The 22,796-nt window shown below is 47.3% G+C and overlaps 2 protein-coding genes across 3 annotated transcripts in view; both read left to right on the top strand.

Moving 5' to 3' along the window:
- LOC138569366 (oxaloacetate tautomerase FAHD1, mitochondrial-like) overlaps nt 1-22,796 on the top strand; it is a 375,217-nt gene that overhangs the window by 22,723 nt on the left and 329,698 nt on the right. The window lies entirely within an intron of this gene.
- LOC138569367 (oxaloacetate tautomerase FAHD1, mitochondrial-like) overlaps nt 1-22,796 on the top strand; it is a 302,844-nt gene that overhangs the window by 22,722 nt on the left and 257,326 nt on the right. The window contains exon 1 of one of the 2 annotated variants that reach the window (XM_069647293.1): nt 981-1,066. The exons of the other annotated variant lie outside the window; for it this stretch is intronic. The gene's annotated coding sequence lies outside the window, so the exon portion shown is untranslated. Of the gene's footprint in view, nt 1-980; nt 1,067-22,796 lie in introns of those variants that run through there. 2 annotated transcript variants of the gene reach the window in all.

Raw genomic sequence — 22,796 nt, forward strand, 5'->3', positions numbered from 1 at the left:
ACAGTGAGGAGAACGATAGTCGCTCCGGGGGCGGTTAGTACCATCTACTCGACTTCAAGGGTACATCTTGAACGGCATCTATACACATGTGGGAGGCTGACCGCCCGAGACTGATGACTGAGAGGCAGCCGGAAAAAAAAACACCAAGAGAGAAGCAGACGCTACTGTTGTTTCAAATGTTGTTTCATTTGTCTGTTTGTTTTGTCTATCCAAAGTTGGAAAGGGATGTGATGTCTCGCATCACGTGGACAAGGAAATAAAGGTGTGGCAAAAGCCTGCAAAGGGCCCACTCTGACTCAAGAGCTATGGCGTCTGTGTCCGTTTGTTATGCGCCTGCCCGCGCTGCGCTCCACAAGCCCAAACAGCCCTGGCCCCAAGGGCTGTTGGCCTTGTGCTGGCGGGTGGCTCCCCATCACACCCTCTTGTGATTATGGTGTCTGCCAAGGTAACTTTTCATCCCTGCTCTTACCCCAGCATTTGATTCTCTCCTGTGCCTGTGAGCGTGACTTCCGGTTCATAGGAGTTCATACTTTTGGTTTTTCTGGAGAGAGGAGGGGAAGGACAGTGGTGGGCGCCGCGTGCCGGATCCCGGTGTCTTTTCAGAAGGAGACACTTTCGACAGTGTGTGCACCCTCGGGGGCACCGCTCGCCTTCCTATTAATTACGCTCTCGGTATTGTGTTAATTACGCTTCGGAGGGGGTCCCCCTGCATTTGTACGATGTCGTTTCCCTTCCATAGCTACAGGTGTCGTGGTCTTCCCTCATTGTGCGGTCGTCTCTCATTGTGCGGTCGTCTCGTCTGCTCTCAGGCTCTGACTGGGCCTCCACGGCGCTTTGTGCTGTTTGCGTTCGCCTGAGCAGCGGCGACTCTGCTGGGACGTCTCGTGGCTTTGGGCGTAAGCAGTCGTAGCTCCTCCACGTGCCGCTCCTGCGCGGAACCCCGGGCTTCTGCTATCATGGCCATGCTGAACAGTCTTCACCGCGGCGGCACTGCTTTTCGCTGAGCTCGAGAAGTGCCGTTTCCAAATGGCATTCGTGTCCGCCAGATTTGTTTCAGTGCGAGACGGTGAGCTTTTCTGATCATGCGGTATTCTTAGTTTTATTGAGAGGGAAAACGCGTTCACTGAATCATGATGTCTGATGTAATTGTTTTCTCATGCCTGTTTATATAGTAAAGGGGAAATCGTTGGCTGCGGTTGTGGAGTGGAGGGTAGGGGCATACACCTTAAGAGTTTAACGTACAATTACCCCCAATTTCCTCTTCCCAGTACTTACTTTTGAGAGGTATAATACATTCCTCTGACATTTCCCCTGCGTTAATTTGTTTCAGTGTGGGCCATCCTTTGCTACTGGGCTTCGAGGGGCAATGATTGGGGGCGCTGCACAGTGGTGAGGGGGAAGCAGCATGCATGCACCTGCTGGGTGAAGGGGCCCAGTTGAGGTTGGACTATGCTCCCGAGTCCCAGGTAAGGGGGCCCATTTGAGGTAGGATTATCCCGCCCTTGATTGGCCTGGCGCTGCCGGGAATATTTTCCCATCTCCTGCTCGGGATGGGAAAATAATATGTGAAGACACAAATGCGTTAACAAAATTCTCATTAAGTTGGAGTCCCCTAGAGAACTTCCTATACACTATTCACCCCAACACCTTATCCAAGAATCAATTCCCTGAAGTGTGCAAAGCTCCACTAATCAAATTCTAGTAATAGTAATGTTGGTACATCCCATGATGGTTCCAATCTGAAACAATCACAAAGACCAAAACTTAGTTCTTACGCACTCCTAGCTGGGGCCTCAGCTCCTCTAATCAGGTCAAATAACAGCCAGTCTGCTAAATCCTCTCACACTCCCCCCTGAGGTATACTTGATTCATGGACTTCCTTTTTCACCTCCTAAGCTAGCGCATTGCTGCCATTCTCTAGTTAAATCACACACCCACTGTGTAGACTTTTCTCCATATGATGCACCTATTGTCATGCTACACATGGCTTACAGCTGGATCCCCCTTCCTACTTCTCTAGGATTCCTCTCCTCTTCTCCTTTAATTCAGCACTCATTCCTCTTATTCACCTTTCTTCCTCTCATCGCTCTGTCATTAGTAACATTGCAGCTCATAGCTGTCAATTAAATCACGTATACTAGGTATGCACTGGGTGTTCACCTGCTGATAACTAAATTATCCAACTCAGTACACTAGATATTAGTTCATATTGCTTCTTCATATGAAACAAAAAGCTGTTTTACACACAACCTGTACTATATAACGGAGATACCTCTCTTACTCTCTGTCAAATGTAAGTGCATACTCTCTCTTTTTCACAGCCTTACTTACCCACATTGTGGCTCCCCCATGTGTACCAACGGCCTAGTTCTATACCTCTGTAACAGGTCCCATGCTTGCATTAAATGAATATCCTATGTTTTTTTTTGCAAATATATGTTATTGGTGAATTTGCACAAATAAAGCATATATAACAGGTGTTTTCGCACTTGGAGAAGTTTCACCATGCAGATTTTCTATTTACCCCCTCGCCCCAACAACTATGAATTCACCCCCTTCCCCTGCCACACTCCCATCTCCCCCTCCACCTTTATGTCTTGTACTGCCCGGGTGGCCACATTATTTCCGTTGGAGCCTGTGTTCCAAACTCCATTAATCATTTGTTCCAATGCCTGCTTAGAGTCTTTCTTCCATGTTCACTTGTGGAATCTGCATCACCACCTCAGGGTATAGGTTGTGGTTCACCAGCACTGTTCGTTCCCTCTCCCCTTGTGTCCTCTTCAAGCCAGCCCTCCCCACTTCTACCCTCCTCGTTTGTGTCCGTCGTGCCACGTTAATTCACTCCCCATTGGGTCGTTTATAGTCTCTGGGGCCCCCATTCCAGCATTCAATTGTGGCCTTTCCGAGTCATAATTCTCGAGGAAGGCTACCCACTCATTTCCCTTGATGTGGTCAGATTGTGTATTTGTCTGGTCAGCTGTTCCATTCTATACAAGTCCCGGGCTTTCGTGGCCCACTGTTTTTCGCTCAGAAGTCCCTCTCTCTTCCACCCCCCTGCCAGGCACGCCATGGCCATCTTTTTGGGGCTCGGACACCTTTGGGGGGGTCCCCCTCCAACGAGCCAAATGAATTAAGGTATCCAGAATATCTGGTCATGCCCCCTTCATCGCGATCACAACACACAGCTTGGCATGTTACCTCAGAGTGATTTAAATAGCCAATGGTACTCCCTTTCAGTCCCCTTACACTCTTCATTCTTGCTGTAATAATAATGATAAAGAAGTAGCATTTCAAGGCCAACATCAGCAGTCCACAACAAGGACACTTGCATTCTAGCATAGGTACAGGCCATTTTTCATCATTACCACTAACGAGGAAGGTAGACCAGTCATAGTATAAATTGGACACAGATTGTATGTAAAAAGGCGCACATAATCCAGAATAGACAGATGACTCAGATTAGCACCCTCACAGAATGCAAAAAATGCTCAAGCATGGATACAGGAGACCAATTGAAAGCAAGGAGAAAGATACACCTACCATAGAATAGATAGTGGATTAAGATTAGAAGCTTCCAGCAAGGTACACGCACACAGACATATTGAGATTAGAAGAGGGACATGGTTTTCAAATAGGGTTTCCATTACAGAGCAAAGAAACGGGTGGCTGTGGTGTGCAATATGTCAATGCTCAATATTATTATAGAGGGAGCAACACTCTAGCCAGTTAAACCATGTGTGAAGCTGTTGTGAAGATCATACCCTTAGAACAAAATCACTCAGAAGGGTGACAATTGTGAATGGTTTAGGGACTGCCAATTTTGACATATTAGGGAATGCAAGATTAAATGAGATGCCCAGGATTACATATTGGTTGAAAGGTGAAGCTGGGATTTGCACCCACTCTGCAATTTCTGCACTTTACCACTTGCTTTTCTAGTACGTTCCATGAAGTAAAATAATCCCATTTTATAGATCTGATTTAGAAAGTAGACAAATCAAATAACCCAACATGACCATTTCAAAAATAAAATGTTAGAGAAGCTTATTATGCAAAATGGGAATGATTCTAGCTTCATTGTCTCGATCATGAAGGGAAGTATATAGTTGCCAACATACTATTTGATGTGATCGTAAAAGATTACATCTGGGTTTCTCTTTTGTATTTTATTGCTTTAAATTGGCCCAAAACACAGGCTTGTGAAATTGTTATTTATAAACCTACACAAAAACATTTTGGTTGTACAAAAAAGCAAACCGTTTTTTGTGCCAAATGAGCAGACCTTAAAATATGCTTGCCAGAGGCCTGCAATACCTGATACGCTCTCTTCTGTCTAGGACCCCTTCCGCTGAAATTACTTGCATAATAAGTCAGATCAGTTAATGAATGGACTAAACAATACCCCCAGCATGTGAAAAGGCAACCTTTTCAAGGAAGACAGTACAGTAATGTCAGTGAAATTAGTTGATTTGTCTAGGATCACTGTATCGTCTGCTAGGGAAGCCAGGATAGAAGCATGAATGCTTTGGTTCCACAGTCTTGAAATTGCACACCTAATCACTTCTCGGACTAACACTTTATAGTCTTCATTTGAGGTAGCTGCCTGGGTTTTACAAGCCTCCATCTGCAGAAACCAATTTCTAGACCTTCACCGTACTGATGCTATATTCGTTTTTTTTTTATAGCAACCACAGGTCCAGGTACACTGCCGAAAATAGCACCTGTTGCACTACAAAACAAAGTACACATACCTGCAGATTTATCAACTTCAAACATGGGAAAGGCTGAGTTGGCCTTGCTGGAATTCAGTATTATAATCTTGCATATGAACACAAATCTCTGCAATCAGTGCTTAACACACTGAGCTATCTTCTGAACCAAGGCGGCACTCACATTTATCAGTATGCATTTCAACTTTGTGCATTGCACACGATCATTATAATTCCCATAGACAGGCGAGATTGCTACAGGAGTTGTCGTAGTGAACACACAAACTATGTGTGGGACAGTGAACACAGAAAGCATTACACGATGAATTGATCAGAGCAGAACGTATTTGTTACAACAGACAGGCAATAGGTTCAGAGCCTCAATAACACGCCATACAATATCTTGACGTGTGCTATCTAAGTTTTGTAAACAATGGTCACTAACATCTTTAGATTAGACACACTTGTGGGGGCCCCCCTTCAAGGTGGGGGCCCGGGGCAAGTGCACCTTTTGCCATCCCATAAAGATGTCACTGAGGCACGCCCTGGCCGCTAGCAGCAGGTAGTGGGGCATATGCAGAGGTTTTAGCCACTCCCCTTCTTCCATCTCCATTCCAAGCAATACGAGTAGGGGGTCCGGGCGCCTGTCCACCCCCTCCAGATCATTTATCCAACCCAGAATGTCCTTCCAGTACTTCTGTACCTTTTCGCACCCCCACAACATGTGCCAGCAATCTGCCGTTTGACCACATTTTCTCCAGCAGTGAGGGTCCGCCCCTGGGTACATCTTTCATATCCTTACTGGGTCATAATGCCACCTGTATAAAAGCTTGAGCCCATGCAGTTTATATTGGCAGGCCACTGAGGTGCGGTGTGCACTCACAGATAACCTTCTCCACTAGTCTGCTTCCATTTCCATTCCCATATCTCGCTCCCATCTCCTCTTGAATGTGTCAATCTCTCCACCCTGCGCCTCCAACAGGGCCTGACACAGTTTGGATATTAGATCCCTTGTTCCCCTCTCTGTGTTCAGTATCCTCTCTGTGCCCGTCAGTTCCTCCTTCCATTCCTCTGCCATTAGCACCCCTTTAAGCTGCAAGTATTTAAATACAGAGACTTTCCCTATACCCAGGGCCTGTCCTATTCTCTCCAACCCTGCCTCATACCAATCCTGGAACCTCTCGTGGTCTGGGATGCAGTCTCGTATCGGAGGGGGCCCATATGTGACTTAGTGTTGAGGGCCATGTTGTGACCCCCCACCATTACCTTTTTGACCCTCCACAGATTCCAAAGCAGGCCCAGAATCTTGTGCAATTTTATCCTTCCAGGGGCTGCCTTTGCTGGCGCCCATAGCCACTCCCCTAGCGTGACCGGTCTAGTCAGTTAGTTCTCTATACCCACCCATTGTTTCTCCTTGTCCGTTCGCAAGTGGGGAATCAGGGCTCTGAATTGGGCCACGTATGTTGCCGCCAGTAATACTCTTGCCCCTTCCAAAAGAAAGATAGTGAAATTCCTACGCCAAGGGAAGAAACAAAGTGTGGCGTACAGAATATTAGTGCAGTCTAAAGAAAAAGGAGGGGTGGATCTACCTGATATGCGCTTGTACGCCACACTTTGTTTCTTCCCTTGCCGTAGGAATTTCACTATCCTTCTTTTCAGTGCTATAAAGTGCGAATCTGGCAACTCTATTGGTAGCGCCTGGTATAGGTACAGCACTCTGGGGAGAAGCAACATTTTTATTGCATTTAACCTTCCTTAGCAGGAGATCGTAAGCTTAGACCAGGTTTCAAACTCGCCAAAGAGCCTGTGCAATGGCGGGGGGAAATTTCTCTCGTATATATTATCCAGCTCTTTGGGTATTCTCACCCCTAGGTATTTTATACTACTTCTCTCCACTGGTATCCCTAACCCTTGCCATTCCTTACTTTGTTCCCCTGTTGGCTCTTAGAGGGGGAGGAGGGTTGACTTATTTACTTTTACCATGAAGACTGAAGCCCAACACCCTCCCATATTCTTCCAATACCTTAAGTACCCTCAGTACTGACCACATTATCTCTGTGAGGTATAACAGTACATCATCGGCGTGCATGCTTATCTTGTGGCTTTCTGGCCCCACCCCGATCCCTTTTATCTGGTTGCCCTTGCATATTTTTCCCCCCCCAACGGTTCCATTGTCCAAGCAAACAGAAGGGGTGACAGGGGGCATCCCTGTCTGGTTCCCCTGCCAGGCCAAATTCTCGTGACTTAGTTCCGTTTACGACCACCCTTGCCGTTGGTCCTGAGTAGATTACCCTGATTGCGCGACACATTCTGTCTCCCACTCGACTCTATCAAAGGCCTTTTCTGAGTCCAGGCTTAATAACGCCTGGCCCCCGGGGTCTCCCTTAATATGTTTCCATAAGATCCAAGGCCTTCCGAATCGCATCAGGGCCCTGTCTACCTGCTATAAAACCCATTTGGTCCGGATGGACAATACGGGGCAATTTCCCTTCAAAGCGTGTCGCTAGGATTCGTGTGAATATGTTCTCATCGACATTTAAGAGCGAGATGGAGCAGTATGATAAGCATTGGTCTGGGTCCCTTCCTTCCTTCCTTCCTTCCTTCGGGATTACCGATATTAATGCCCTGCTGAACGATGCTGGAGCCTCTCCCGTGTCTAGGATATGGTTGTATAACTTCACCATATGCTGTGATAGGACACCAATGTATTTTTTGTAGAACCCTATGGTGTATCCGTCCTCTCCCGGTGCTTTTCCGTTGGGCGCGATATCGCATCCTGCACCTCTTCCGCTGTTATCGGGCTCTCTAGGTGCTCCACCACTGGGCATGTGAACCTGGTTGGGGTCACTTCCCTCAAGTATTCTCCCACTTCAGTTTCCCAGCTAGGGGCTTAGGACTTATATAGCTTCTCATAGTATCGGGCAAAACCTTCAGCAACCACTTTTGGCGATTCCTTGCTCCCCCTCCTATGGAGCCCCCCAGGGTGGACACCCTGCTCTCTGAGTCTGTAGCCTTGCCCTTAACAGTGCATCTGCCTTTTCTTCTTTTTTGTAGTATTTCTGTTTGAGGTATCTGTTTCCACAGGGTTTCCCCCATCCCTAACGCTTTCAGCTCTGCCCTCTTGGATAACAACTCTTCTCTAATCTCATCCATGTTCACTTCTGTAGCATGCATCCTTTCCTCCCCCTCCAGTATCTCTTTCCTCAATCTCTCTTCCTGGAGTCCCATGTCCCTTTTTCGCCTTGCTGCCTCTCTTATCAGCAGTCCCCTCCAGGTTGATTTCCCTGCATCCCAGACCCCTTCCGTGCGTACTACCCCAGTATCATTTATTTCAAAATAATCCGGTATTGCCTTGGCCAGCTGGCCCGCAAAAAGTGAGTCTCCCCAGAGTAATTCATTACAGCGCCTGTTACTATCTGGTCTGTGCAATCCTTCGATATCTAAGGACATTATCACCATATCGTGGTTGGTCCATCCCACTGGGACTAATACTACTACACATTACCCTCGTGCACTGGTCTGGTCTTTGTTTAAGAACAGGTAATCAATCCTAGTATATGTTTTGTGCTGGGTTGAGAAGGTGTAACCTTCCCCTTGTGGGTGCTGACTTCTCCACGCGTCCACTAGGCCGCGTGCCTCTATTGCCCGTCCCAGGTGCCCCAGCCTGTCTTCCCTTCCCTCTGGCCTCTTCCCAGTCATGCTTCTGTCCCAGGTTTCATTTGCCCAGGAGTTAAAGTCCCCTCCTATGATGTACAGATCGGCTTTGAGCCCTTGTATCGCATTGAGCGCATTGAGTATAAATTGTGCTTGCACTTGATTGGGTGCGTATGTTGCCGCCAGTAATACTCTTGCCCCTTCCATGGTACCCTGCAGTATCAGCAACCTTCCTTCAAACATGCTCTTCACCACACACTCCTGCAGCCTACATTGTTTATGTAGCACTATTCCGAACCCCCCAGCCCCCACTTGATATTTCCGGATGCCCAGGGGACCTGTCCTATCCCCCCCTCCCTTCAGCGCCCGCTCTTCTCCCTGTATTAGGCACGTTTCCTGCAGAAAAAGCACATCTAGGAAGGCTTTGTGGAATTCTCTTGAAACGTATCCTGTATGTTTTATGCTCCCTCTGTGTGGACTTGGCAATTGGCTGTAATGTTTGCTGTTCTCTCTTATAAAAGCACAATAAAACCTTTAAACTCAGGAAATAGTCCCATGCCCAGGTAAGAGGAACTAAGCTGGCTTTGGGGCTCCACTAGTCTCTTAATTTCTTTTATTGCGTGTACTAAGTGGGCAGAGTCCCGCTCAGTCGATGTGTACAGCAGTATTTCCATGTTTGTTACGCAGCTGGTATTGAAAGGGGCTGTACAGCAGGTAATTGGGCGGATCCTCCGTGGCTCGCTCAGCGTTACAATGAGTTTGAGCGGTGGAGCTAGATCCCGCTTGGTTTTCAGTTTCGACAGGGATCGGGCTGTGGAGGGTATCTGGTCAATCCCCGTTTTAGGTTTTTCAGGCAGGTGGCCGGCTAGGGCGTGTAGTGACAGTTCTTGGCATCCAGCAAGGTGAAGTTATTTGTTAATGTTTGACTTGATTATGAACTAAAATTAATTATCTTTTTTTGTAGGTTTTGCAAAGAAAGACTAATCAAATGCATGGTAAATGAACATGGCAATATTAAAGAACTATACAAATAATGTTGTCCAAAAACAGAATAATTGATGATTTATTTTCATCATCATAATTGGAAACCTGCAAGTACGAGAGTACTCATTTACATGGGCATAAACAATGTAATCTGGGGTTTACTACCCAACAATAGAGTGTGCTAAATTCACCTTCATAGTTTTTGAAAAATACTTGCAGATTAATATTAATGATGTTATGTTATATCACCTTTGGTATGTAATTGGTCATTAATAACACCCTTAATACTCAGAGGTTTCTATGTGTTGACCCAGGAATCAAACACGTGTTGCTCTGCATCGTCCTGCTTCCAAGGTGAGCACCTTGCCCCTGGGCTATCCTCCCGAGACTACCGTTCTCAACATGCTGTCGGTTGAATGCCCTCAGGCATGTGTGCACTCAGTATGTGTGCAGCTAGGCTGAAAATATGTGGTGGTGGGTAGCTCAGTTCTGATGCTAGGATTAGTGTGGAGGTTGTGTGAGACCAGTAGTATGTGAGCAGCTAGGCCTAATAGTCCTGGGTTTCTTACTTCATCGTCTTTCATGTAGCAGTCAAGGCCGTTACCAATGCCTTCTCTGCTCCTCCCCAACTTCTCTGTTCACCCAGAAGGGGAGCGTGCCGCTTTGAAACATTTTGAAGGTATATCCTTCTGACTCACTTGGTTCCAGTCTTGCAACGCTTATGGCGTTCCGAAAGTTTGGCACTCTCACTTGGCTCTCTCTCGTTCTCTGCAAATGCTGATCAGTCCCTTGGCCTTCCAACTTCAATAGCCTGGTTCGCATTAGCCCTGGAAGAGCTGCTCCTTCTCATACCCTGCCTCGCTCAGAGTGTGACTTGTGTGTAGTTAGGATTCCGTGCTTGACACTGCCTGATCTCATTAAAATAGCTAGGGATAGGGGTTAGATGGGCTGTGGGAAAAGGGGGATACCATGCCTCACCATCAGGTGCTTCAACCCCACCCCCTCAGCACCCCCTACCTAGGTGATCCTCCCTTGCTTTTCTGCCCCCAGGTTCGTAATCCAAAAGCAATGGCCTTTCCCTGGCCACCTGAGTACGTGATCCCCGGGGACTAGACTGTGAAACACACTGTGGTTTTTCACATAGCATAGTACATAGTGAAACAAAGCCAGTCCATTCCTAATGTTATAGCATAAGTGCTAATAGGCCCATGGTTCCGAGTTCCGGGTATTTGTTTACAGCGGATGGTTGACTATTCCCGTGCTAGTTTATTGTTTTGGGTTGTGAGTAACATCACACCATTGTCCCTTACAAAAAGTGAACGTGCCAGGGACATCACCTGATCTGAGAGCGTAGCGCATGCCCGGTGGAAGACAAAGATCAATTCCAGTTAGAACATAAGTGCTAAGGTTGGAGTCCTGGGCATTAATTTCCAGACAAATAAACGTGAACATCCCTGCATCTGAGAGCGTAGTACCTGGTAGAAGATCAAGTCCATTCATAATGTTAGAACATAAGTGCTACTTGGCCCCGGGTTTGGAGTCCTAGGCATTAATTTCCAGACAAATAAAGGGTAAACACAATCAACGCGTTAGCGCAAAGGTGCTACTGGGCATTCATTGCCAAACATGTAAGGAGCCAACATGATCATAACGTTATACACGATTGTTGCTGGCAACCGGGTTCTGTATCCCAATCATTCTTACCTGCCTGTAGTGTTGGATTCTTGGCCATTTCTTAGCCGTGGGGGGTTGGTTGCGGGGCATGGTTTTGTGGGGGAGCAAAGGCAAAATCAGTCCTTTGCACCATTTCGGGGAAGAGCCAGGCTTTCTTTTCCAGAATGCCATGTAGTCTTGGATGTGTCGAAAGAGGGGGGGCAGTGAGTTGAAGATTGTTGGCACCAGGGTTGAGTAGGCAGACCCTCTGATCTTGGCTGAATTTGAGGCAGAGACCACTAGGAGGAGGGCAGCAGTGCTTGACCTTAGATTGTGGGTTGAGATGTAAGGTGTAATCTTTTCTTTTAAGTATTTGGGACCGGATTTGTACACAGCTCGATGAATAATGCACAGGAATTTGAAGGTGGCCCGTCACCTAATCAGGAGCCAGTGACCGGTGCGGAGAGCAGGTGAGCTGTGATCCCTTCGTCCGAGGACACGGAACAGTCTGGCAGCAGAGATTTGGACTCTTTGGAGTTTGATTAGTTAGTAGGCCGGTGCAGCCAGGTAAAGGGAGTTTGCATAGTCAAGTATGGATATGACAATGGACATCATTGCTGCCAGTCTATTGGGGTAGGTGAGGGAAGGGAAGATGCATTTCAGAAGCCTAAGGTGGAAGTTGCAGGATTTCGATACATTGTTAATGTGGTGTGACAGAGTTAGGTCAGAGTCCATTGTGCAGCCAAAGAGTTTGACTGGTGGAGGTTGGGGTGGGGAAGAGGGGGCCCGAGGGAGGGTGGCCAGGGAGATGGCTGTGGGAATAGAGTTGTTACCACCCACCAAGATCTTAATTATCCCTGGGTTGAGAAAGAGATGGTTACTTGTCATCCAGCGGTCAGTGTCTGTAAGGCAAGCTGCTAGGTCAGGGCGAGGGACGGAGGTCGATTTGGGAATCCTCAGGATGATTTTGTGTGTCATCAGCGTAATTATAGCAGGTGTGGCTGTAAGAGTGGATGAGCCTGGGCAGAGGGGTCATGTAACGGTTGAAGAGAAAAGGTGAGAGGCAGGCGCCTTTGGGTATGCCAGTGCTCACTGGGCATGCAGTGGAGAAGAAAGGCGGGAGCTAGGCGATTTGCTCTCTTGTTAGTGAGGAAGGAAGCAATCCAGTTGAGCACAAATCTCAGATTCCAAGCAAATGTAATCTGTCAAGCAGCATGGTGTGGTTAATAGTGTCAAAAGCTGCTGCGAGATCAAGAACAACAAGTGCGATGCATCCTTCTGAGTCTGCAGTGACTGTGAGGTTATCCCAGACAGCGGTGAAGGCGGAAACCTGATTTCTCGGGGTCTAGCAGGTTGTTGGTTTCCACTAAACAGTTGAGCAGGGAGTATGTAGTGCAGTAGATGAGCTTTGCCAAGAATCAGGTGTTGGAAATGGGCATGTAGTTGATAGTTTGGAGGGGGTCGAGGGATGGTTTCTTTAGAAGGGGTTTGACATGCGCAACTTTGAAGGGTTCTGGGAAGATGACGGAGGTAAGGGAGTCATTAAGGATGGACCTCATCAGTTCCCCTGCGCATGTGGAGGTGAAGATTTCGTTGAAGAGTGAGGCGAGACAAGGGTCGAGGGGGAACCAGAAGGTCGACTCTCAGACAGAAGTTTGATGAACAACTCGCTTGAGATGGGGCTGAAGGAACAGGACAGATGGGTCTCTGGGTTTATAGTTATTAAATCGAAAGCAATAATGTCGAAAGTCAAAATATAGAAAAAATAATGTCGAAAAAAAGAGTCGAATTTCTTTTTTATTACTTTTTTTTTTCGAAATGGGGGGGTTCCTCCCCAACCCCCCTTTTTTGTATTTTTTTTTCATTTTACCCCTTTTTTTTTACTTACTAAACCCAAAAAATACATAGAAATAAAAAAAATAAAACCTTCGACTTTTTTTTTTCGACATTTTTTTTCTCTACATTTTTGACATTCAACTTTATTGTTTCAACTTTGTGACTGCACACCGGGTCTCTGAGGGCATGTTTGTTGATTCTTGAGCAGCTGGCGGCCGCGTGGTGAGGTTGCAAATTTTGACATTGAGGGTGGCCCTCCTGTCTAGGGCTGTTTTGTGGACGTGTTCAGAGAGGAAGTTGCAGAGCATTTGGGGGGAGTTGGTCGGGTGGAGGTGCAAGAAGGGTTCAGGAATTTGGTGCCGATCCTATGGATCTCTTAGCTGCTGCTACAGCACCTCATGATTTTGTTATTGTAATAGGCTTTTTTGGCCTTTCAGATCTCTGGTTTATAATTGAGGTGATGGCAGGCATACACTGATTTGCTTTGAGGGTGTCCCAGAGGCTTGCCATTTGCGCTCGAGGGAGTGGTTTTTTGTTTTGAATGCCTTGTACGAGGGGGGTGAACCACTTGGGGGTCGGTCCTTGGTGGGTGGGAGCAGAGCTGGAGTGGACGAGAGGAAGGAGTGAGTCATTGAGCCAGGAGCCAAGGAGGTTGATGGGTTGAGATCAATCTGCAGCTGGGATTGCAGGGAGGGTGCAGAGCAGGGCTTCTGACAGGTCTGGGATTATTCTGACCTTGTTCCAGCACATGAACTGAGTGGGAGTAATAGAGCAAGCCTTGAGAGGTGATGGGGGTGCGCAGAGAGAGAAAGATATGGCTGAGTGGTCTGTCGAGATCAGGGGTCTGGGGGTGGACATGGAAATGAGGTTGGATGAGCTGAAAATGGCATCCTGGGTGTGGCCGGCAGTGTGGTTGTGTCCTGTAATCTGCTGGGTAAGGTGATTAGTGCTCCAGATAATAGTTTTGAAGTGGGAGTGCTTTACTGCCTATTTTTGAAAGTTGGGAGTAAAATGACTTTTTAGGGAGTAAACATGGAAGTCCAATTCCTAATGGGAGTATTTTATAAGCAAGTAAAAATATGTTTTAACTGGAAAACAGAAATGTTTTTGTAATAATTATTTCTTTGCACCTAGTTATTCACGCAAATTAGTTACATGTTTACTATTACTGCCTATTTACTATAATCTGAAGAAGTAGTTTATTTCTGTGGTACTATGTGCAGTACTGGTGCAAACATATTAATGGCGCTGTGTCGGCGAAAGCATGGCTAACATTACTAAGTGTCTGTTTCCTACTGTTTGTTGAGGGTATTTTTACTCCCTATTTGAATTTTTTGGGGAGTATTTCCCTATTTCTAAGGAGTAAAAGTGGCTGGTACACCCCTTATCTATAGTGCTGGGTTGAGTGCCTACAGACTGTCGACCCGTGGTTGAGTCATCGGCTGTTGGGCACCTCAAACCAGATGTGGAATTCTCCCAGTAGGTTGAGTGCCGGGTGGATAACTAATGTGGCTGCTAGTGAGTCGCATAGGGTGTTGGGAAAATGTCTGTCGTATACAGGGGGCCTGTAGATGAGTAGGAAGCTGTGGGAGAGAGTGGGCGGGAGAGAGAGTTTGACTAGTAGGGATTCGCAATTAGCTGTGCAAGGCTGAGTTTCGGTGAAGGTAATGGCTATGTGTGGTTTGTGGAGGATGGCTACTCCACCTCCTCTAGAGGGTCTGTTGTGGGGGATGAGTGAGTAGTCGGGTGGGAATGCTTCATGTGCCATCGGTTTGAAGTCTTCTGAAAATATTGTTTCAGTGAGAAATATGAGATCAGGATTGTTGGAGGTTAGGAGATCAAATATGCTGTGTCTGTTTTTGGCCACAGAGCCAGCATTGATAAGGAGGTAAGTGAGTTAGTTTGTGCGAAGTAGCAGGAATGGTGCTTCCTCGGGTGTCGGGCTGGCGGGACTGGGGTGATCAGTGTGACTGGTGCCGTGGTGTTGCTCATTGGGGAGGACGGTGCGACTGGTTGGACTGGGCAGGTCGATGTGACTGAAAGGATCGTGTTGGTCAGAGGGGGATTCTGTAGGTAGGAGGGCAGTGTGTGGGTGATGAGTCGGAAGACTGAAGAGGGAGCAGGCTGTCAGGTCTTCGAGAGGACAGGGGTGGGATGGGAGGTTGGGTTGGTAGGGATTGGGTGGGGGGTGGAGGTGAGTGGAGAGGGGCGTTCGGTGGTGGCGGGCTTGATGCTGTTCAGGTTTAGTGTCCATAGGGTGGGCGGGGTGGTGTCAATGTTGGTGATAGAGGGAGGGATTGGTTTTGTTCAATGAGCGAAATGGAAGGCATAGGTATCGGAGGGGGTGTGATAGAAGGAGTCGCAAAGGAGTGGTAGGTAGACTGATGCAGGGATGGAGAGGCGTGTAGTGCTGAGGGCGAAGGGCAGTACCTTCCTCTGTTTTGTGTGTTTGGGTGCTAGAAGCGTGTGCGATAGGGTGGGAGGGTCATTAGGGAAGGGGGTTGAGGCAGTGGTTTGGGAAAGGGCAACATGTGCTATACTGAGAGAAGGGAAAGAAGTAGCAGGGTATGATCTGGTGGTGGTTGTCGTAGGGCTGGAGGGGTTTAGGGGTGGAGGAGCCATGCCTGTCGAGGTAGATGTGGACGAGGCTGGGGAAGTGGTGCTTCAGCTGGTTGTGCTGGCAGGGGCGGCTATAGTGAGGAGTGGCCTTGGCTGTCAGAGTGCCACCAGGTTTCCTTGGTAGGGGGTTTGGAAAGGGTGAGGGACAGGGCAGGAGTGATCAGGATAGTGGTCTGTGGGTGGACGAGGTGGTATGTTTTTTTGGAATGCTGGGAAGCTCCCCTGGTATGAGAGTTGGATGATGTGTGATGTGTGATGCGTGGAGGTCCATGGGGTTCTGGCTAGGGAGGGAAGGGAAAGGGGGCATGGAAGAGGAAGGAGAGTTCCTGAAGGTTGGTGCAAGGATTAAGCTAGGGCCTGGGGAGGGGGGCATGTTTTTTGGCGCGCCAGAGGACTCCTCTGGTCTGAGATTTGAAAGCTGTGCACTGTGTGAAAGTGGATGGTTATAGGTTTTACAGCCAGGTTGGCGGGATCCAGGGTTTGAAATTGAAGAGGGTGTGAATGGAGGTAGGCAAGTGAATGACAGGGTAGGGTGTTTTTTGGGGTGCCGGAGAGCTCCTTTGGTCTGAGAGTTGGAGGATGTGTGGTGAGAGGAGGTGGTTGGTGGGTCAGTATATGGGTAGGGTTGGAGTTGATGAGTATGTGCGACGCATCAGGAGGGTTCCTGAATGAAAGTGTGAGGGTTAAGGTGGCGGAGGGGGAGCAGTGTTGTTTGGAATGCCAGAGAGCTCCTCTTGTTTGTGAGCTGGAGGGTGTGTGGTGCGCAGCCATGTGCAGGAGAGTGACTGGGTGAGTGTGGTTCTAAGGGAGGAGAATTGTGTGAGGGGGAGTGGTGGCCTAGGTTGTCGGTGTGCCTAGCTCGAGTGTGTGTTGGCAGTCATGGTGGTGTTCGGAGTCTGACTTGGGTGAGTCACAGGGGTGGAGGGGAGTTTGAGAGGGTTAGGACAGAGGTCCTAGGCTGACCGGCTTGACAACAACAGTAAAGGGAAGAGTTAGCAGCAATGGGAAACACCTAGAATTGACAGACCTCTGTATTGGGAAAACACTTAGACTTAAAACACAGCAGCAATGGGAGAAACACCTAGATTTGAAACACTGCAGTAATGGGAAAACACCTAGAATGGAAACACAGAGAAAATGTGGAAACTAAATACTAGCTGTATAACATAGGTGGGCTATGTTCTAGTAGGTGGTAAGAGTGGTGGGGCTTTAATGGAGTACAGTAATGGCCGTACTCCCTGCCCAGACCACACTTGAAGAACATTTCAAATTGTATCAAAAAGCTTTCTGTTTTTTGTGTCGAATAACCAGAGCTGAAAATTAGCTTGTCTTTGTATTAATTTGTGTATGGTGCAAATATTAACTGTGAAGCAAGGATGTGCTGCACAAGAGGATGCAGTAAGAGGACACAATAATATGGCTACACTCAGAACGGCGGTCTGTAAACGACAGCTCCCCACATGTTCTGGACTAAAATTTCGATGAGCCCTCCCAACTAGGGATGATGGGAATTGTAATACCAAAAATAGGGAGCGGCAAAGGATGCAGACCCCTGATTTAGAAGAATAGACTAGTAAGGGTTCACTTGGAAGGACATGGAGAGTTGAGATACAATGTTACAGCAGAGAGTACAGATTAGGGATGCAAAGACCTGTGGTATTTGTCTAGGACCCCTTACATTCAAATCACCTACATGAAAATAAAGAGCACACAATAGGCTGCAAACGTCAACATAATGTGAGAAGGCAAACATTTTCTTCAAAATGCTATGCAATATACCAGTATTATCTGGTGGCAAACGCTTGGCACACTCCACTGTCTTGAATTTGCCTTCCTAATCACCTCTCCCAATTAACACATTCAAGCTCATCTTCTAAAAAAAACATTAATTGTATTCTTGGGAACACCAAGGTTTGCACTTACGTGCTTTTGGGTCCCTTGCATGCAATTTTAAAACGTTCACGAGTCAGGAGAAAAAGAGTAAAGTGAGGCAAACTCACTTTTTCTCTTTCATTTTTCTCTCTGTCTCTTGCACAAGTAAACACAGCCTGCAAAGTACACTTTGCAGATGGCATTGACTAATGGACTCCTATGTAATCTGCTTTGCTTTGAGCAGGTGCAAACCTGAGGCAGATTCCATAGGAATTTATGCTTGAAAGAACCAACAAGATGGATGAGGTCGGCATGGCAGAGATCTTATCTCCCCTCAGTGGCCTCCTCTGCCAGGTCACTGCAGGAAAATGAGGTGTAGCGGTAAATTCCAGGAGTAAAAGCATTATGCCTCACTTTTATGCCCTTATTTACCAATAGCTCTATAACTGGTTGTGTCTTCATTGGGGGCATCAACTCAGTTGTTACAACCCTTGTTTGGAGGGACTGAGCTCTAGACCTGCGCCATTCTGTTGTAATATTAATTTTTATATCTAGAACTTACTAGCACAAGTAAGTTGTTTTGTTGCACAGTAGTTCCTATCACCCAAGTTTGTTTACTCGGTTATGAACTCGGATGCATGCAACATGTGCTTAACAAATTGAGCTATCTTCTGATTCCTCATAGCACTCAAGCTTATAAATATGCATTTATTTTTTGGGTATTGCATGTGCTCAATACATTCCCCAAAGAAAGGTACAAATGCTACACAGGTTCTGCTATAGTAAACACAGATACTGCACATACTACCATGAACAAAGAAAGATTTAACTGGTTAAATCAGAAGTTTGTTGACAACATCCAGGCAGCAGGCATAGAGCCTTAGCAATACACTGTAGAATCGTCAAGTATATATTTTGACAAATAAATGAACTGCCTTTTTGCAGGACCACCTGACCGTCTAGGTGGGGGGCCGGAGAACGTTCCACTTTTGCCCTCCCATAATGACGTCTCTTCACACTGGAGCTGAAGAGATCCACCTGAGGAGTTCCCAGCGGGAGAAAACATCCTCTAGAACTTCCTAACAGAGCTCTCACTCGTGAGATAGGCTGCCGTGTCAGACATCTTTCTCGAGGGTCCAGAACCAAAGTCGCATCGCTTTCACTGCATAGCGGCAAGTAACCCACACCACCTTGCTTGGTGAAGTAGTGCATAGCCACTGTATTGTCCATCGGGAGTAGCACAGTCTTGTCCCGCACAAGGAGAGGAAGGCAACCAAGGCCAGCCTGATTGCTCTCAGTACCTTAAAGTTGATGTGTTCTAGAGAATCAGAGGGAGACCACAGTCTGCTCAGATCAGACAGGTGAATGCCCCAACCTGTCACGGACGGATCAGTGACAACTGTCACCTGTGGCCAGGTTGACGAAACAATGCACGTTTACTAGGTTGTCTCTCGGACCACCATGTAAGGTCTTGGGCCACTTGGTTTGACGCCTGTAGGAGATGTGACAAGTGACCTTGAAATTGAGACCACTGGCAATGGAGGAGCTACTCAAGTGACCTCATGTGCAGCTAGGCTTCCGGAACCACCGGAATGCATGAGGCCATGAGGTCCAGCTAACGCATAAAGGCTGAGACAGAAACTGGTGTCTGAGATTGGAGGATATGGACCATCAGATAGATGTTCGCCAGTCGATCCTCGGATGCGATGGCACTGCCCAGGTGAGAGGGTCAAAGACCACCCTGATAAATTGCCGGATCTCAGATGATGAGACTTGGGACTTTTTGATGTTCAGGGAAAAGCGTAATCTGTGCAACAGACTGCACATTCGGTACTAATGACGCCTGGTTAGGGGAGCAAGCTTCGATGAGCCAGTTGTTCAGCTATGGGAAGACATGGATGCCTTCTCTTGTGAGACCAGCCGCCACCACTGCCGGCAGCTTTGTAAAAGCCCTGGGTGCTGAGGAAAGGCCGAACGGCAGGACTTTGAAGTGGTAGTGATGTTGGCCTACTACGAACCTCAGGTACATTTTGTGCTTCTGATGAATTGGCATGTGGAAGTATGCGTCGTGAAGGTCCAGTGAAACCAACCAGTCCTGTAGATCGATGGTGACTCTGGGCCCTGAGTCACCATCTGGAATTTGTACTTTTGTTGCTACAAATTCAATAGCCTTAGAGCCAGTATCGGACACAAGCCTCCGTCCTTCTTTGGTACCAGAAAGTAAGTTGAATACCTGTGGTACCTATTCTGCCACCCCCTTTGAGAGAAGCTGACGTACCTCCTCCAGGCAAATAAGGTCTGTGGTAAGGGAGTGGTGTGAGGGAAGTGGTCCGGAGAATGCTGAAGGAAAGGAGACCGTATCCCTGTTGTACAACTTGCAAGGCCCGAGCATGGGACGTGGTCCTTGACCATTCCATGCTCAAAATAGAAATCCCCCGGTACATGGCAGAACAGCATCACACAGAAGTTTAGTGACTTAGGGCGCAGTGGCTCTTGCTGCTAGGCCAAATTTAGGGATACCTGGACCACGTTGGAAGCATCTTCCCTCAAATCTTCCTTGGGCAGATTGACCCCTCTCTTGTGGGGCGTAGGGGGCAGAGAGGCGAAAACCCCAAACTCTGCTGGACTGTGTGGTGGTAGTTGTCACCTTGGAGGTCTCTACTTCGGCTTGCACATATTGGGCAAAGCTGACGTTTGCATCCAAAAACCATGATGAACCACTGTACTTTTGGCCATCGCACGACTCACGCAGTCTTTAAAATCTGGTGAAATGCCTCCAAGAGCCAGGAAACCCTCCTTAACGTCCTCTTCAAGAAGGTAATCCGCTACAGAGGACAGTGTGGGACAAAGGTAAACTTTCTTAGGGAGATGGAGGCTTTAGACAGCCCTTTCCCACATCTCTAGCACTGGGGCTTTCACAGCCGCATTAAAATGTAGCAATATCTTCTTCTTAGGCCCATCATTCAGGATGTGAGTCCGTTTGTATTGGACTTTTATTCTGGATGGGGCAGAAAGATTGATGTCTCAGAAACCTTGGCCATATGTCTTTGGAAGGCAGCTTGAGGTTTACCTGAGTAAGTGCTGGAAAAATGTCAAGGCCAAGGGAGGTGTGACGGCCACTGGCCTACTATAGGCCTTTGGCTAAGCGGTGAGCGTCTGAACCATAATTCCCCTGGGAAATCTCCCTCCTCGCCGGATGGAGTGCATGGGTTCCATCCCAAAGGGGAACAAGTCTCCTTTTTTGACAAATATCGGACCCATTTTACACATGAAGGGTCTTCAAGGAAGGGGAGTGTACTCCAGAGGAGCCCCAGGTCCTTAGCGCCCAAAAGGAGAGCCTGGCGACACCGGGTGCGTTTTATACTCTATGGGATCAGCCTGAGTCCAAAGGTGTGAGGGAGTGTTCCCCTGTGGAAGCTCTGTCTGTTTGTGAGAACGCAGCTGGCCTCATTGGGCCATAGGTGCTGTCGGCCAAGATGTCAAGCATCTTCAGACAGAAGCTTTCCCATTCCTTTGTAGTGAAGGCTTGGGTGGGAAACAAACAGTACCTGCAGCACCGCTTCCATTGAGTCCTTCGAACAATGACTCCTTTTGTTCGACGATGAAGAGTAATGATGTGAAAAAACACTCTGGGAACGAGACCTCTTGCAGTGCTTATTTATCTGCTTCTCTTTTGGTGCCGGAGACGTATCCTTGGATCGGCGCTCTGCGTGACCTCGACAGAGCCCGTGCTCCTTCACCATATTATCGGTGAAAGTAAGTGAACAATTTACCTGCCCTTTCCCGTAGGGCCTTGGGATGCATGGATGGACATGATCCACATTGCCGGGTATAATATTTTTCGCCCAGACAGTGAAGACCAATCCTGTGGGGTCCGACACTGACATTTGTAGGCCCGCAATCCACGCACGTTTTAAAACCTAAGGCCTTAGTGGGATTGGGCGTTTTAAAACTCGACCAAGTGTGTTCCCGAAGCAAAGAGTGCGCCAAAAAAGGAACCTAGATCACGAGGCGCAGGCCCCTGATATATACAGGACCCAATGTTATGTCTGGTGCAGGACGCTGAGCAGCGTTGGGCGGAGCCGCACTGCGCCCCAAGTGCAGAAATGTTTCCAAAGAACATCTGCGATGTGGATAGGATTATTTTAGATGAGGAATCTGTGCAAGGAAGTAATCCATTAGAAAACTGTATTACAAGGTGCTAAGCTGCTGCTGAAATAGTCTAGTCTGTGCCTTTTCTGAGGCTGTGAGATCATTTTGAAGCTATAGTGTATAGCAGATAGCTGCTTACCTTTTTTGGAGTTTAAAAGGAAATGTGGTGTTTTAAGTGAAAACTCCATGCCACTTCACCTCCTATATTTGTCCCCCACATGAACCACGTCTCCTTATCTAGTTACAAACTATTTGTACTTTTATTGTGTGGAACATATTGCTCCAGCTCATGCATAACATTACGAGGTGTCCTTCACATGAATCCAAGCTACTCATTTAATTTTAGTTCTCACCGTCTGTAGTTTAAGTGACAGCAAAATGCTGCTATGCCCTTATAATTAAATGTTGGAGCATTCTAGTAAATGGTGATCCATTGGGTCTATGCCACACAGTGGTGAAATGCTAGGCTGATAATTGGGTCAGAGGATTCCAGGATATTTTGTTTATAGAAGGTGATACACACACATCACTATTGGAAGGGGCAGGAGGATGCTTAGCTAATGGGAAATGTACTGTTCTCAAAAGATGGAAAATCTCCTTGATTTTGATTCGGTCAGCTATGAATCAGATAGCACTTTTTTTTTCAACATATGGTTATTGCCATTTTTAAACGAAACAATCAACATTGAAATAAAAGAAAAGAACGCCCCCCACGCCCTTTCCTCCCCCTTCCCCTATTTCCCCCCTGACCCAGGTGTCAGGTGCACTGTCTTTCTCTCTCCTCATGGCACCGATTGTGACAACATGGTGACTTGTTCCATTCATTACATTTCCCATTAGCCAACCCTCACGTCCCCATACTCTTCCTTTCATGGTTCGGAGTCCTCTTGTGAGTCAATAATTCCCAACAGGATCATCGCTTTAGGACACCATAGTCTATTCTTTCCTCCTCTGAGAAATGCCAGCAGGGTGGACCAGTCTGTTGCGAACCCTAAATGATCTCCCTGTATTGAGTGCGTAAGCCATTCCATGGATACCACCAACCATATTATGGCAATCCACTCATGTTCTTGAGGGGGTGTTTTCGACTTCCACCTACGAGCCAACACCATTACTCCCGACATCATCATTAGTACGTATATTTTACGGTGTGATTTCGTAGGAATTCCAACCAGAGTCTCATACATGCAGAGGATATCCAACCCCTTATTTTCCCCTCCCACCCTCCCCAGGACCTGCGTTGTAGCTTGGTGTATGTATCTCCAATATATGTCCAACTTTGGGCATTCCCACCAAATATTTGCCCAGGTACCAACC

The sequence above is a fragment of the Ambystoma mexicanum genome, chromosome 2q (genome assembly GCF_040938575.1).
Source record: "Ambystoma mexicanum isolate Mex_15411 chromosome 2q, UKY_AmexF1_1, whole genome shotgun sequence".
NCBI classification, from domain to species: domain Eukaryota; kingdom Metazoa; phylum Chordata; class Amphibia; order Caudata; family Ambystomatidae; genus Ambystoma; species Ambystoma mexicanum.